This window comes from Thermobia domestica, chromosome 18 (genome assembly GCF_964235325.1).
Source record: "Thermobia domestica chromosome 18, izTheDome1.hap1.1, whole genome shotgun sequence".
Classification (NCBI taxonomy): Eukaryota; Metazoa; Arthropoda; class Insecta; order Zygentoma; family Lepismatidae; genus Thermobia; species Thermobia domestica.
Window position 1 is genome coordinate 130,975,385 of NC_137471.1, and position 18,135 is coordinate 130,993,519.

At 34.6% G+C, this 18,135-nt stretch overlaps 1 protein-coding gene across 1 annotated transcript in view; it reads left to right on the forward strand.

Moving 5' to 3' along the window:
• Positions 1-3,841: 3,841 nt before the first annotated feature.
• The window catches only part of LOC145675622 (uncharacterized), a 29,293-nt gene continuing 14,999 nt past the window's right edge, over positions 3,842-18,135 (forward strand). The window contains exon 1 of the mRNA XM_081746161.1: positions 3,842-4,088. The gene's annotated coding sequence lies outside the window, so the exon portion shown is untranslated. The remainder of the gene's footprint in view (positions 4,089-18,135) is intronic.

The following is an 18,135-nucleotide window of genomic DNA, read 5'->3' on the forward strand; positions in this document are numbered from 1 at the left end:
ATACTCAAAATGGACGCCAAGATATGGTGTCTGTATCAGATAAAAAGTTCAGTACGACTTATATGAAAACAGTTGAACTTAAATGAAACAAACGAAAACTCAAATAGAAAAGGCCATGTGGCACATCGAACGGTATTTTCACGGTGCCCTCAGGGCCGCTTTTGATGGGGTTCAGGGGCAAACTTTTCATTTATAAATGAAAACCTGGCACGAGTGGTACGTCGTTCGTATTCCAAAAACTGCATTGTTCGAAAATTTTGTTTCGCATTTCAATTGATTCGTATTTGCATCAAATTGTTGCCTGGAATAAAAATGGAAGGTGTCACTTTAACACATATTTTACCTATTTTTTCTCATTACACAGATATCTGTCTCTTATAGAAACACATTCAGATAATTTTGTTGCATATTATATCTGCAAAAACTAAGATTCTCATTTGCAGTTCCACCTTCCTTCCCGCTTCAACGGAGAGATAATATTCTAGAAATTAGATTCCCTCCTTTGCATTATGTCACTTTTACTTTAATTATCTTGTTCACTGTTGCATCATTCTAAAGCCGTGGAATGATAAATACCCTCTGTGGTTTTCCATACGACTTTTATTCTGTTCATTTATCTCCCACTGTTTTCATATTATTGGTACTGGACGTTTTATCTGCTACAGAGCTCATGTCATGGCGGCCATTTTGAAAACGGTTATCCATATGAAAAATCTTTTTCAACTACACTGTTCTGTGTGTGAAGATATCGAACGAGGTATTACTCCATTCATGTTTGCATTCAAACCCGGGAGGCACCGCGACAACATAATTAGATGTGCCCCATGGCCTTTTCTATTTCAGTTTTTGTTCTGTTCATTTTTATTCGACCGTTTTCATATTAGTGGTACTGAACGTTTTATCTGATACACGCACTATGTCTTGGCGGCCATTTTAAATACGATGACCGATATGAAAAATATTTTGCCCCAACGCTTTTCAGATTTTAAAGATCTACCGAACGAGACATCTCTCGCACCACGTTTCCATTTAAAAGTTTAAAGTTGTACAGTATACTCCCAAGAAAGGTGACTCTGCGGATACCGCGAAATCGTTCGATGTGCCCCATAGGATTTTGCTCTTTTCGTTTTTGATCGATTCATTTATGTTCAACCGTTTTCAAAATATTTCCGTAGAAAGTTTAAATGAGCCATCCTGAATACATATTACAATTATTCCTAGTATTGTATGAGTGAATCGTGTTTGTTAATGTAAATAGACCCCAGTGATCGATTACATATATAATTGTGCGATATATATATATTGTATATATATTATATATATACATCTTCACGGCATTATCGAGGCTCTATATTTGTATTTTACATTAAAGATTGCAACCGGGTGTTCTGGCTACCGTATACGGTAGTCCGATCATTGCACTCGCACCTCACCTACCTGCAAGTATACTGAATTTCAGTTGAAATAGCTGGAGGCTTTGCTCCCAGACCACCGTGTTTGTTCGGCGTATGGCCTTGCACTTAATATATCTGGAAGCATACCAATTTCTGTTCAAATACCACGTTTCATGTCTTCAACTTTACGGGATCCTGAGATATAAATATCTTAGTATAGTAATAATTGTAATATCCACCTCTATTCTTTTCCAAACCCTTTTCTTCCCTGAAGGAGTAGACATAAGCACCTTACTTAGCCCAACAGACCGCATTGTGCAAGTTCACAAAGTAAAAACTATCGGCTGATTATTCTCTACGTTCAAGGATAATTCGTTAGGAGAATGTAGCATTATATAATTGATGTGGGTAAAGACCTATGGCCTAATATACTTCAGCGTGGCCTCTACACATAGGACAAACTACATATATAAACACTATTTACTTATTTATTTATTTCTACGTCACTACGTCTCGATTTATAGCACACCCAATTCTCAAAATTAAATCTATCATGCCACAATATACACAGTATGCAAGGTATGTTCTCTTATTGAAATCACTTAATAATCCCATTTTTCAACATTATTTCTGAAAATACAGTCAGCAGATAGTAGAGACCTAAGCAAACTTTCACTAACCTTAATATTTTGTAACGTATTGGATTAATGTCTACAGTAAGTCATTTTAGTAGAATTTTACATTTATACAGATATTTAGAAATAATTTGACTTAAATTAGTTTTTAAGGCGTGGGTGTAAACAACGAAACTACAATAGAACAATTCTACTCTTTGAAACGGTTTGAGATCACTTCAATGCAAATGGGGAAATGGTTAAGAACGAACGCAAAGTTGAATTTTGATGATAACTTTGTGTCTAACGGCCTAGATAGGAGGGGGTCTATTATAAGCATTTGAAAGTAGTTCCATATCTAAACAAAACGATGAAAATGTAAAACTAAATTACTGTTAAAAATCCAATCCATAAATGAATTACGCGGAAATATTAAATCGTCCAGTAGACACGTACATATAAGATACCTAAGTAATCCTACCCAAAGAAAACAAACATAGTAATACACATCAAAAAGTACTTACACCTACAAATAAAATATATATAAATGAAAACTATTAATTCCTAACTTCGTTTAATATTCAAGTGAAACTGCTTCTGAATGTACACCTACGGAATTTTTAAATAAATGAATAAATATAGAAGAGACGAATTTCACGGGACGAATGTGGCCCCAAAGTTGTGACTAATTTTTCTTTAAATTGTGGTGTTGGTTAAGCCTAAAGTCTGTTACACAATTATTATTATTATTATTATTATTATTATTATTATTATTATTATTATTATTGTTGTTGTTTTTTGGGGAATTCCTTCCTTATGGGAAGGAATTCCTACTAAGTGACCCTACACGGTGAAATGATAATTCCGGATGAATAGAAAGCCCTGACAGATTTAAGTTATTATCTTGTTAATGATCTTTTCATACATTACAACAGTGTAACACATGGTTTTAAACGAACAATGACACGAAACTGAAAAATCTTTAATATGATTTTGCATAAACCAAATAAGGGGTAGGCGATTGCGGTTGAGAAATAAAATTAATAAATTAACTTTTTGGAAAAGAAAAAATCGAAATTTTGAGTGTCGAAAATCTTGTATAGCATTCCGGATAAAAAAACCAATCATACACACTGTTCGTTGACTTGAGGTTACCCGGTCTCGGATCGTATCTTGACGAATCTCTTACAATAGTTTCTAGTCCAACAGTGACGAAAACAATCCCATGCAAATTTCTGCAGGATGTTGTACAGAAAAGTGTTGCGATATTATTCTGCTTATCATAGTCTCACGGTGTATGAATGCGGTTGATCCAATGTTCCTTAATCGGCCTTATCTGTCGTTGCATTCAGTGGCAAAGTCAGCTCTTCCTTCCTTAAACTCGAATTATCTTGTAAGTATTGCAAAATGGAATATTCACTTCTGCTCTGTATAGCTAACGTCTTATTTCAGTATCACTGGGTAATAATTAGGATACTTCACATCAATATCCAATGTCGAACCCGGCAATGATAATATGAGAGTACTGTGGCCAAACGCGAACTACGCTGTTGCTTCTTCAAGAGCTGGAAAAGGACTACTAGCTTCACGCTGGTTCTAACTGCGGTGAAAATCCTGTAAACAATTATGATCAAAAGCGAAGTCAAATGACTGTTCTTTGTGCCCTTTTTCCCCAATTGTGCCCTGTATTTTATATAATTTTGTTCCTGAATATAAATTTTTCGTGTGAGGTACATATTTGAAAATTTTGCAAACTTACCACACATGACTAGCGAGCTGGTGCACTTAATTATTTGACCGGTAATGGTCTAGGACGTCGAATGACAGGTATAGGCACCTTTAAGATGTGACAATTTAGCTTTGTCTTAAAAAGTTCTCGTTCTCAGATATAGGCCTACGAAAAACAATTTTACATTTGTTGTCTGTGTGTTAAATATCTGTGGTACTTATTTGTTTAACCGTTAGAGTGTTTTCAGAAAGAACAAAAGAAAACATACCAACTTTAATTTACAACATGAGTTTATGTAAATTATAAATTCATAATGCGCCAGATTTATATATTTAAAAATCAGAAAATCAGGTTGGTGTGTCACGCTATGATCTCGTATTTCTAACAGTCCTTCGCATTGTCCTCTAGGATATTTTGACGACGTATGAAACCATGTATTTTGCATAGATGAAATTCACGCGAACCAACAGAAAAAATGTTAAATAGGAAATTCTTTCACGACTATCGCGACAATAATGACTCAATAATAATAATAGTAATAAAACTTAGAGCTATTTTAAGCTAAAGCGATCCAGGATTGCATAAAAATAGAAGATTTACAGGAGAAAAAAAATGGACGTAAATGAATTGTCCTGCAGTTTTACTATACGTGTCCAGACAGAAATTCATCTTAAAATGTATTTCTCCGTTTTCACTATTTGTACTTTCAGCAATGATTTTTTCGGTGTTTTCCTGCATTCTTCGGTGAAGGTTCACTTTAACAAGTCTTCTTTAAAACCAAACAAGCTGTGGTAGGTGGCCAGTAAAAGCACTAATGACCAAAAGCGTCCTGTTTTAGTGTACGGATCCCTAGTATAATTAGTAGGAATAAAAGGAGAAGAAGTAGAAGTAAGAGCAGATTAGAAACCCTGAGGGGCGAGGGTGAATTTTTTCTCCACATAAAATGTGGAAATTAAAGACGCCCATTTCTTTTTCTATGTTCCTGTTCGAATTTTTCTCCATTTTAATATAGTCACACACTTGTAGAGATTTTATCAAATAACTAGTTTTTGAACTTAAAAATTATAAGGGGAGTTTGGGAGGTCGGAACACACTTTCTCATTAATCCTAGTACGTTTCTGTTTCGGAAAGCCAGATATAAGGGTGCCGGGTTCGTTCATTATCTGTCCCTGTGACGGAAAGCCAGATATAAGGGTAAGCGGATTCGATACTCGTTTGTTCCAGTTCGAGAAGACCAACTAATAATAATATTGGGATCCGAACCTTGGATCTCTTTAAAAATCTCCTTTATAACATCATTCAATTGCACAAGTTAATAAATTAGAGTAAGAAACTGGTAACAAAACAAATATCTTCACCCCCCACGGTCCTAGGATTCGGGCGTTATAACAACTAGAGACATGTGCCGTATACCCACCGTCGCTGTTGCGTCAGCTCCAAGATATACTGGTAAATACTTGTAAAAGAATACAAGGTGGGACAGCCATGCGTGAATAACACCAGACGAGTAATGGGAGACGAAAGTAAATATTTGCCCTCCACTGCTTAAAAATACCTTACCTTGTGACATACACCTTAAATTGTGCACATTTTAGCCGCTAGAAAGAAAGCATAACTTATTAAACACACCTTGTAATCATTATTTCCACTTTCAAGAAAAATAAAAATTGTAGGCCAACAATGTATTGATATTCACTTTCACTACACGAATTACATATGATTTAGAACAATACTAATATTTGCAAATTATGAATAATACTTCACTCGAAGGTAAACTGGCCCTTGTAAAAAGATTTCGGGACGACGCTTTTTACGCGCACGATATTCGCGATCGACGGTTACGATGCTAAAAATTCACTAGTGCACTGTTGAATAGTTGACTTCCATTGCTGGATAGCGATGAGTTAATATCCCATTCCTTGACGTACAATAGGGTTCTTCTATGAGTTCGTTACATTGGCGAAAGAAATACGTAAGAATAACTCTTATTATCACACATGTATGTTCTCTTCTTCCTATCGGAACATCATTTATACACATCTCACTGTTCCCAGATCTCTTGATGCATTATGTATATATGAGAACTTAATTACTATCCATCTTAGTTCTGAAGTTATAAAATCAAACTTATTTTGAGACGGTATGTTGAATAGGTCCAATTTGCTTAGCAGATGTCAACGCTCTTCTCTTTTGTTCGTGCGTCACATCGTTGCCAGTTACCAGCGAAAGAATACACTAGAAAACTAAAATATAGTTCGTAGAAAATATTAAGTTTTTGCTTCTTCACTTTACTAAGAATGTATAATGGATAATCCATAAGTTGATTAAAATCACTGAGAATTCCAATAAGTCGTGAAAGTGATGATTATTGATAGATTTTACATTGTCACGTAAAATCTGTCATTGTCATGACTTTTTTGCTGCGTGGCCATCCAGCTCGAGAATAGCAAAAATTCTTTTCCTTGTTTGGACTAACGGGAGAAGCAGGGCTGTCTGGAAAAGTGAGGCACCTTTTGAGTGACAAATTCCTGAGCATTATTCTCCTCCAAATGTTAGCTGGTTGCGTTTCATTTCTAAGAATTGGAGTTGAGAAACTACGAGGGTTGATTTAAAAGTTTACGCCAATCCATATCGTTATATATGGTGGTCGACGGACTGTCCACTGAAAGTACCACAGAAGTGGGCAAGAACCCTGGAATCCAAATCCTCATAATCACACTGCACCACAAAGGCAATCACAACACTCCATTAGTCCATAGACGGTTAATGTCATTTTAAGTTCGTTCACATTGAAGAATAACAGTTCGTAGGTTCACTCGGGCGCACATGGTCGCGAACATTCAAAAAATAACGAACGCGTGGGCCATTTCGTAGATGTCTTTTAAGTGTTTTCATTTTTATTATTGGTTTATATCTTCTTTTTATTTTAATCATTCCTTGGAATGTAAACACAAATATAATTTCAATGTTTTAATATAAAACAATAGTTGCTAGTAATTCAAAATACTATTCAACATTGTACTTCATAATGTTTTTCAAAATTCAAACCAAGTTATACAAACATATTAATATATTCAATGCAGTAATGTATTCAATAAAACATCATGTTTAATAAAATGTTAAGTGTGATAAGGTATCGTATTCAATGCCATACTTAACAATGCACAATAAAATATAGATAATACAAACTAAACATATAGCAATAAATTTAAAAAACTAAGATTTTATTTAGTATTCTGCAGTAATACACATTTATTCTAAAATAAAACACAACAACAACATTCAGAAATAACATATATCACCAAATAATTCAACTTATCAAGATTTTGTTTTCATGAAAATAAAATATTCCTTACTGCTAAATACACAAAATTTTATTATATTTAAAACATCAACATTATTCATGAAATTCAAATGTGTACTTTCATTGACATAACAACACAAACTATTTACTAAGAATATTCAAAGTAATTCAACATAACTAAAACATACGATATAGTGCACGCAATTGATTCATATTTTATTAAAATTACTATTAAAAGCACATATGTAAATGTAACACTAAAAAATATTTCATTTATTATTAAATGAAATAAACTAGGCCTATGCGAGTTCGTCACGCTCGAAGTATATAAAAATATACTGCCTGCATTAAATTTGCAAGGCCCTATCCCAATTAGTTGTTAATATATTTCCATCCCCGAAGCAAAGTGAAAAGATAGAATGTTTGGTTAAAATTTAAAAATAATATAGAGGGGACTAATACGAAAATTGCCTACTCCGGGCATTACATAATAAGAATAACCCATAATATTGAAGGGACCTTTCCTTTCATGTTTTCAAGTTCTACTTGAAATATTTTCGTACTCAACGAAAAGATTAATACAAAGTGAATGCAACAATAGTTGCTCACAATTAGTATGAACAAAACTTACTTGGTACTCATTTATAGTAGGATGTCTCATTGTATTTTCTTTTTTTTTTTAACTGAACAACGCGCCATGATGGTGGCTACATGTGTAAAACAATACTACAATAACAAAATTAAAGTATACTCAGCTGATTAGTAATCCTAGAGGCATACTGATTAGGTAAAACAAATAACTTGACGAGACACCATAAGTATACGTTTCTATTAATTGACGCATGGTTGTTATTTAGAGATTGAGAAATTTAACTCATTAATTTAAAATGTGCTTATTCAGGTTTATAACCAAATGGTTTCTCACCAAAATATTTGAATTTATGATTCGAAATATTTTTAATTTTGTAAAATTGGAACACTGTGATGGGATATTCAATATAGATTTTCCACATATTCACAATTTGAATTTTATTTCATTTCACTATATTTGAAAAGTTTTACTGCACAAATTCACTCTTGCACTTCGAAAAGGAAACACTATATTCTCTATGATTCAAAAATAAAATTTCATTGTGAATGCGTTAACGAAAAAATATGCTACTACAAGTAATTTCGTACCACGTATATTTCAAATATCAAAATTTTAAAGACAGTATCTCTCATCCAACATTTTCAATATATTATGAGGTGCAACAGTATATAAAACGAGAAAATTAATATTCAAAATTTTCTTGAATCTACCGGCTATAGCCATTAACGTGATACATACAATAAAATGTTATTAATTTTGTTTGAACATTCAAAATTTTCTGAAATGCTAACAGTGATGAAAATATTTATAATATGAAAAATAATTACTAATACCAGAGAATTTTACATAAAAGAATTTTGCAATGCATCTATATATTCATTTTTCATTGCACAGTCAAAATATGGAAAATGGGCAATCCGGCAATGTAATAATGTCGTTTACCCAATTCCTTTTCGTATTGGATTTATTACAACATCGTAAAGTAGGATACTCATGCAATCAAAGATTTTACTTTTAACTTCCATACTGGGCATCCGTTGAATTTTGTTAGTGCAAAAACGCAATATTCTGTAAGCAGTAGATTTTTGTGCTACCTTACTATAAGAATTAGCAGTTATCTTGTGATTGGTTTGTACACCCGGAACATTTACCAATTGAGTGTCATTACAAGTATTGGCAGCGAAGAATTTACGCTTTGTACGTAGGCATAATACCTTACCTAATTTACGCACTTCTTTGCAGGTTTTCAGGTTATTTTTCATTTTGGCACGGTGAAAAAACCTTTGCTTACCTTTCTTGGTTGCCAAACTGAAATTACTGTTCCTAAATTTCTCAATAACATTTTGAGATGAATACAAAGAATTGGGTGGTGGATAGTCAATCCGAACGTTCTGATTTAGTTCAATACGCTTATTCTTACCTTTCCTGAATTTAAATTTTATGGATTTACGATTTGCACGATGTATGCCAGGCGCACATGGAATGGTTTCATTGTTATTAAAACATATAATTACAAGTGTACATACTGTACCTTCTAACAACACTAAAGATATATTACCAATGGAAAAATAACGCAACTCATTAATCTGAACTGGTTGCCTAATGCATTTTACTCTAGGGTGACTTTCAATATGCCGTGTGTACACCACAAAAATTACAGGACTTATAGACAAACATTTCTTATGAACAAGTAGCATTGAGCCGGAGGGGGGAAACACCTGATCCACCCACTTCCTTTCACATAAGGGACCACTGCAGACTTTAATTTCGTCTAAAAATACTACAACAGTATCACTTTTTATCTCCCTAGTATTGGTTATATTATCCACGCTCGTACTACTGTTGGAAGTAACCCCCATGAAGTCAACCTGCACGGTGTTTGTATTTACACTGGCTAATTTAATACTTACTTCATTCCCTTGAGAAAATACATTATTACTCTGTAAAACAGATATGTTTTCCAGTTGGGTTTAAATGCTTTGTAATTGTACAATATTATTATCCATCAACTGGAACAACTCATTCCACCTAATATTTTCACTTTCATCAATTTGATCAAAATGCAACTTCTGGACTTCAGCTAACCTACCTTTTTTAACAGGATTTGGATAAAAATCACTATCATCGGCAACATTTTCCAATTTCCGTTTACAATTTCTACCTCTAATCTCAGAAGGACAACTATGACTAACATATGCTAATGGGTCCACATTAAATTCAACTGCAAATGTGACCTTTTTCGGAATTTTATTTTCCTTTTCGGTTTGACCCACATTACCTGACATAGTATGTAAACTAACATTCCTGCTACGTTTTTTGAGGATAGATTTGATACCACCAAGAGCATTTTTAGGAGAACTTTTAACATTACTTAAAAATATTTCTTTTTCCTCTCCATTGAACGTACTATCATAATCACTAAAAGAACTAACATCATTGGAATACTTTTTCTGTAACAGTTCAACTATTATTTCAATAACTTTATTCTTGACATTGACGTCATCGCACTGAAGTTTCAACTTTCTCGCTACATAGCTAAAATCTATACTTTTGCCGCGAGCACACTTCTCTTTCAGTTTCTCGTACTGAACTGATTTCCTAATACCACGTACACGGAGATTAATTTCTTTGTCAATATTTCTCCTATATTTGCAGTTAACCCTTAACTAGTTGCGTGAAAAAAGTTTCTTAATTAGTCGCCTGCGGACGTTTGTTCCGCATAATAACTACATAGTAAAAATCGTGTAATATTTGTTTTTTTTAAATATTTAATTTTAGGTTAAAATATTTAATTTAATAGGCGTCTTAATTTATTTTATGCTATGAAGACCTAAACTAATATAAAAATACGTTAGACATAAATACCTTAACAATGAAGGAATTATTCTGTTTTTTTTTTTTCTCAAATAACAAGAATAATAACATGTATAGTTAGACCTGATAAGAAATATAGTTTTTATGTATTTTGAAACGTTCATATAAATTATGCTTTTGCCTCTCGGTTTACATAACCATACTACTTACATATCCTCGTCTTCAGGTTCCTTCACTATATCTTGATGATTACATTCTTTGCAATATGTGACAGTTTCTTTATGCACACCGCACACACATTTTTGACACTTGATACAACAATATTTGGTCTTCCTGTTGGTCTTCGCTTAATTGTTGTCGGCTAAAAACAATAAACTGAGAGAAAGCGTAAAATTTGTAGGAGAAAAAAAGGGTAACTTATTTAGTCGCGGGCGGAACTTTGCTCCGCAAAATGCATCACTACAAAATAAATAACAAAATATTCACTAGTGGCTTGGGCAGCAATTCAAATATGTATTGTTCTTTAATCATGAAACTTTAAAAGACAGCTAGACAAAAGTTCAAAAACATACGATCGAAAGTAAGGAAAACAAAAATGTAAAAGTGCGGAACAAAATTCCGCATGCGACTAATTAAGGGTTAAAATTGAACACAGATTCACAAATTGCAAGTTTCGCTACTCTATTGAAATTATGAGTTTCTACATTAAGACCTAAAACATTTCGAAACTCTTCTAGGCAAAATGAAACAACTATATTTATATTTATTTATTACGTTAGCGTGTTCTAACTCTATCTGTGCTCTTACATTCATTAAATTTAATGCTAACATTTTGTACGTGGATTTATGAATTATACACTCTGAAATTAACACAAAAATTAGGAAAGTAAATTACACTACATGTAAAAGAATGCAAGGAACTGTTTCTTTTGAGAACATTAATGGCTAGATTCACATTTTAATTTTCAGTGATTGTTTCGCATTCTTGTATGCATAAACTGGAACCTACGTGCGTTTGTTCGGCAGTGTTTGGCTGATTTAACAGCTCTCGAGAATTACCTTGAACTTTTTTGTGCATTTCGTACTTTTTACGTAGCTCGGTGAGTTCTGTTTTTAAGCTATTAATTTGTTTGGTTAATTCTTTTTTGTTAGCATTTAGTATTTGGTTAGTTGCAGCCAAGTCTGCAGACAACTTTTCCACCGCTTCGAGCAGTGTTTCCATTTCACTAGGAGTTGACATTGTAAAATATTATACTACAAGACACAACACACAAATTACTGAAATGGCATTGAATACAGAGCAGTGCAGTTCAAAAATTCACTTTCACCCCACTGAAACATCTGTCTTTGGTCGGTGCGCCAGATACAAGGGGAGTTTGGGAGGTCGGAACATTCTTTCCCATTAATCCTATTACGTTTCTGTTTCGGGAAGCCAGATATAAAAGTGCCGGGTTCGTTCATTATCTGTCCCTGTGACGGAAAGCCAGATATAAGGGTAAGCGGATTCGATACTCGTTTGTTCCAGTTCGAGAAGACCAACTAATAATAATATTGGGATCCGAACCTTGGATCTCTTTAAAAATCTTCTTTATAACATCACTCAATTGCACAAGTTAATAAATTAGAATAAAAAACTGGTAACAAACAAATATCTTCACCCCCCACGGTCCTAGGATTCGGGCGTTATAACAACTAGAGACATGTGCCGTATACCCACCGTCGCTGTTGCGTCAGCTCCAAGATATACTGGTCAATACTTGTAAAAGAATACAAGGTGGGACAGCCATGCGTGATTAACACCAGACGAGTAATGGGAGACGAAAGTAAATATTTGCCCTCTACTGCTTAAAAATACCTTACCTTGTGACGTACACTTTAAATTGTACACATTTTAACCGCTAGAAAGAAAGCATAACTTATTAAACACACCTTGTAGTCATTATTTCCACTTTCAAGAAAAATAACAAAAATTGTAGGCCAACATTGTATTGATATTCACTTTCACTACACGAATTACATATGATTTAGAACAATACTAATATTTGCAAATTATGAATAATACTTCACTCGAAGGTAAACTGGCCCTTGTAAAAAGTATTCGGGACGACGCTTTTAACGCGCACGACATTCGCGATCGACGGTTACGATGCTAAAAATTCACTAGTGCACTGTTGAATAGTTGACCTCCATTGCTGGATAGCGATGAGTTAATATCCCATTCCTTGACGTACAATAGGGTTCTTCTATGAGTTCGTTACATTGGCGAAAGAAATACGTAAGAATAACTCTTATTATCACACATGTATGTTCTCTTCTTCCTATCGGAACATCATTTATACACATCTCACTGTTCCCAGATCTCTTGATGCATTATGTATATGTGAGAACTTAATTACTATCTATCTTAGTTCTGAAGTTTTAAAATCAAACTTATTTTGAGAGCGTATGTTGAATACGTCCAATTTGCTTAGCAGATGTCAACGCTCTTCTCTTTTCTTCGCGCGTCACATCGTTGTCAGTTAACAGCGCAAGAATGCACAGAAAACTAAAATATCGTTCGTAGAAAACTTTAAGTTTTTGCTTCTTCATTTTACTAAGAATGTATAATGGATAATCCATAAGATGGATAAAATCACATTAAAAACACTGAGAATTCCAATAAGTCGTGAAACTGATGATTATTGATAGATTTTACATTGTCACGTAAAATCTGTCATTGTCATGAGTTTTTGCTGCGTGGGCGTCCAGCACGAGAGTAGCAAAAATTCTTTTCCTTGTTTGGACTAACGGGAGAAGCAGGGCTGTCTGGAAAAGTGAGGCACCTTTTGGGTGACAAATTCCTTAGCATTGTTCTTCTCCAAATGTTAGCTTGTTGCGTTTCATTTCTAAGAATTGGAGTTGAGAAACTACGAGGGTTGATTTAAAAGTTTATGCCAATCCATATCGTTATAAAATAACGAAAACTCTAGGTTCTGTAGATGCACATCTTACAGTTAAATGCGGATGTTATAAAGATTTCTCCTCAACATTTTATAAGGTAATTGTATACAACATCTACATTTTATTTTCCGTGCATGTGGATACTTCTTACTTTTGTACTACCTACAGAAGTCATTGTATATCATGTGCAAGTGGTAACGGAACACACAAGAAACCCAGATCATGTTGTGTTTACACCTCTACGAGGAGTGAGAGGGGGGAGCGGTGGGCCACTGGTGCTTGGGGACCCAAGTTCGATCATAGCTCGCGCCGATTGGACTTTGTGGTGGACAAATACCGTGTTCGTCTGTGTTCTCGGAGTTTATCTGTTCCTCCCAGGAATGCAACGAAAAATAAAATAAGGACCACGAAGCATTTATTTTCATATACCTCAAATCGTTCGTAGGTATATGGGAGTAACTTCCAGCAGGAAGCTATGAAACCTCTTTGCGATGGAATACTTTTTTTATCTCAAAGAAAGTAGGCCAGACGTTCAATGACATGGTGTCTTTTTTCCCGGTCTTTCCTCTTATACAGGAAGTATCGGTCGGTAATTTTAACCAAGAAATATAAACCCCTATAAAAGTTATGACTAAAATGGCCTACTCACGAGCATAGAAGTGCTTAACGTTACGAAGTTGTAGAATTCAAAAATTGATATGCTTTTTGCATTTTATTGACCTAAAATAATAATTTGTAAGATGTGAAGAACAATGTACTTTTTTCTTTATAAAGAATGTCACTAACAAACTAATTTGAGAATCACACGTTAAAACTGTCTGTAATCACAACCATCGGCACGTAAACAATTGAAGATTTTTAATATAATATTGAACACTGTATACAGAGAATATTATCACTGGTTACCTACATTAGGAGACAGATGAAAATCGGCCTTTTTACAACTTGTGATATTCGTTGACACCACATCTCACCGTCTTGTCTTGTTTACTTCTTCTATTCCTACCTTGTTCCTCACTACGGCTGTCGCCACTTACATCAATGTCACAGACGCAGTTGCATTCAGTAACGTCGCATGAAATATTTGAAATGCACAACTTGTCAAAACAAACAGCAGGAGAGAAGAATAGAGGAACGCTTCGTTTACATCTTGAATGACTCATTAACTAATTCAAAGTCACTTTGTTACCTACCTTTTAGCGTCCTAGATAGTCAATAACTAATTCCTAAAAGTATGACGTTTTTTTTCCTTCCCAAAACGGGAAATTTATCTAGTACTCTATTTCCTTTTATAAATCTGTTGATCCGTATAGTAAAACTGCACCGCTGCAGAAGCTGTATGTACCGGTACCTACTACAGGCGACATAAGAGAATAGGAATAGAAATATGCAACTAAATAGCCCTAACTTAAGGCAAAGAAAGTTAGGGTATCATAATCGAACCTAAACTAAATTAATATTAAAATTAAAAAACGAATTTTTTTCATCCTTTCCTGAATTAAAACTCGACCCCCATAACTAAACATAGGGCAAAATTACAAGACTTAATACGGAAGCGAACTTGTGCTAAGTGGCCGAAAATCACGAATTTTAAATAATGGTCTGGCGATATGAATTTAGCGGATCCTTGCGGCAGCTTGGCTGTTCTTCCCTAGGAAACGGGACATTAGCCACTCTACATTTGCTCATAAGCGATAATAGCGGAAACAAAGAACAGCAATTTTCAAGGCTGCTGGCCTATTTTTCTAGGCTGATGTTTACTTGGTGGCGGCTAGACGTTTCCTAAAATCGAAAATAAACAAAAATGCAAATTAGCTATTTTCTAATAATATTAGGTTGGGTTACATTCTGAAAATTAGTTCCCTTTTTCTTTATTGTAGTGTAACATATTTCACCTTGAAAGCATATGGCGATATTAAAAAGTACATTTCGTATTACGTAAAATGTACGAATGATAATGTTAACGAGACATCCACGGAAGCACGTGTACTACATTTTACTTATTGTGTTTTATATATAGTAGATTTCTTCTAAAAGAAAACAAACATATTTTGACTCCACTTCATCATATCAACTCAATGTGAATTCTTCGTAAATGAGGGGTGCGTTGGCTCAGTGGTAGAGCGTTCACTTCCCTTGCTTGGGGTCCTGGTTCGATCCCAACTCGCGCCATGTGGATTTTGTTGGACAAACACCGTGCTCGTGGTTTTTCTCAGGGTTATTCCGTTTCCTCGTACTTTTCTTATTCCAGCACTTCATTCATTTCTCATAATCACCGTCTATTTTAGCATAAGCGTGGGACGAAAAACTGAAAGATTTCATTTTTTCTTTTCATGAATGAAAATATCGAAGCATGTTTCGGATAGAGTGTACTCTTTGAAGAACAAGTGATTTTGTGTATCTTTTAGTTTCTCTCTTAATTTTGCACTTACAAGATCTCCAATGTTACTTCAGAAACCGAGCTGAGCGAGATAATGGTAAGGAGCCATACAGGGCTCGTTTAGGTTTGGTTTCTATGAATGTTCTGCACAAAATGCTGTCGTATAACATGTTTTATTTTTTTTTATTTACTTTCTTATGTACAGAGTGCAGTCTTGTGATGGAGTTTCGTGTAATACTAGCTTTCTGGAGATCAACCTAGTAACCGCATATCTTGAAAAGTTTTCTGCAAGTATGTTCTCCATTGTACAATCCATCGCTTGCAAATAATTTTCATGAATTCCAAAGCAATAGCATGCTGCTGGTAGTTTCGTTGTGCAATATGCAAAAATTGACCAAAAGCATTGAAATATGTTAAGTACCTCTGCATCAAAAAGACTACCGTCATTTTCGCTCATTTCCTCCGAGTATGGCCTCATAGACTTCGCAAATTTTGTCGTAATGCAACATTCACATCACTATCGGAGAAGAACATTAACAGAACATTAAGAACATCGCCACTTCATGTCGTAACTAAGTAACAGTTTATGAAGTCTATGGATAATCCAAGATCCTATCTCCGTACAAGTATAAAAGAAAAAGTAATTTTGATTTTAGGGACATGTTTTTACGTGATCGCAGTCTCCTTATGTTTAGCCGTTCAACATATATATGTGATTAGCACTCACAGTGCTGATATTTCATTCGAATAATTAGCTGTAGCAATGTTAAATTGACAAGTTTTTTGTGAGATTGAAGGAAACAGCTGAGTTCTATCGGAAAAATCAACTGAAATGGTATCGTACCTCCCGGAGGTGGTACTCACTGTCGTAGACGAAGAAACTCCTTTGATAGTTTAGAAGTAAATTGTCTTGCAACTATTATACAGTATTCCGTAAAGTCATTGTGCACATTTAGCCAGTCTCAGGAATTCAAAGAAACAAGGTAGAAACGTGAAGTTCTCACCAAATTAAAGGAAAATTCCCAAGTTTCATTCCTATTCCTTGCAGCTCGATGTGGCTTTGATTTTTTTCCGTACAGACATCTCAGCGATATTCAATTCCTTCCCACTCACGGTAGAGGAACTCTTTGTAACAGAGTAAATAAAGTCTCATTTTCTTTATAAAATTATTAATGTCGTTGGTGCGTTCGATACATACATTCTGCTTCACATAACCCCAATGGAGCATTCAAGACCACGGGCATGATCCAGCGGAGCATTTAAATACCGGTATCAGCAGAACTTTGAGGGAAGGTTTGAGTTTATATTAGAGCAACAGTGTCAATTTTGAATTAGGCATCCTAATATTCGTTCCATTTTACCTAAAATAGACGAAATACGCATACTACTGTTAGAATTGGTGTGCTGTTTTTATAACTACTGTAACATGGCTTGACAACTAAGCTGTTTCAAATCTTGTTAATATATCTGGTTACTCCATTCTCAGTTAAGGCAGAGAACATAATGCGGTGGGAATTTAATGCATTATTTAGAAAATTAAGATGTAAAACTAGTTGAAATTTCTAACTCAGATCAAGTAGAATGCCTCACTTAATGGTCAAAATAAATTCGCTACGTATAGGTATCTTCGCACATGCCTATCCGCAAGTTGATTGTCTTTGTATACTAGGTGACGTTAAATGTGATCAGCTTTGTCCTGGCAACCATAAACAAAATATTTGGATCGTACCCTAGATATGTACGGTCCTGTCCTACTCATTAAAGAACTAAGCAGAATAATAGAGTTCGGTGAATCGTTACCAGATCTTATTGTTACCGATAAAATTGACATGATAGCATCAAATGACGTTCGTCAATCCATTTTATTATCCGATCACTCAGGGACACATGCTATTCTAAACAATAAAAGCCCACAAAGAAATTATTTTAATATTATTCGTTATCGTAACTTTAATACATGTAATCGCGACTCATTTGTCCAAAATGCCGAAATCTTGAACTGGAGACAAATTGAACTTTATAATTCCACAGACGCTCAATTTATTTTCTTCAGAATTCTCTAAAAGATCTATTTGATGAGCACGTGACCGATGGTAAAGGTTAAAGTTTCAAATAAAAAGTTACCTTGTGAGCATAGTAATACGAAGCTGCTAATTAAAAATCGCGACCTTGCGCTCCGTAGATTCAAACGCACTAAGTTGTCTCAACACTGCGTTAGACACAAAGAACTTTGTAGTTTTACTACGGCAGTTATTCGACAAGAAAAGATTGCGTCTTTTTTCCTTTAGTTAACGCTAAAGGCAACAAAGACACTTGGCGGACATTACACAATTTGGGAATAGGTGGGAAAAGTTCAACATTAAGCCTC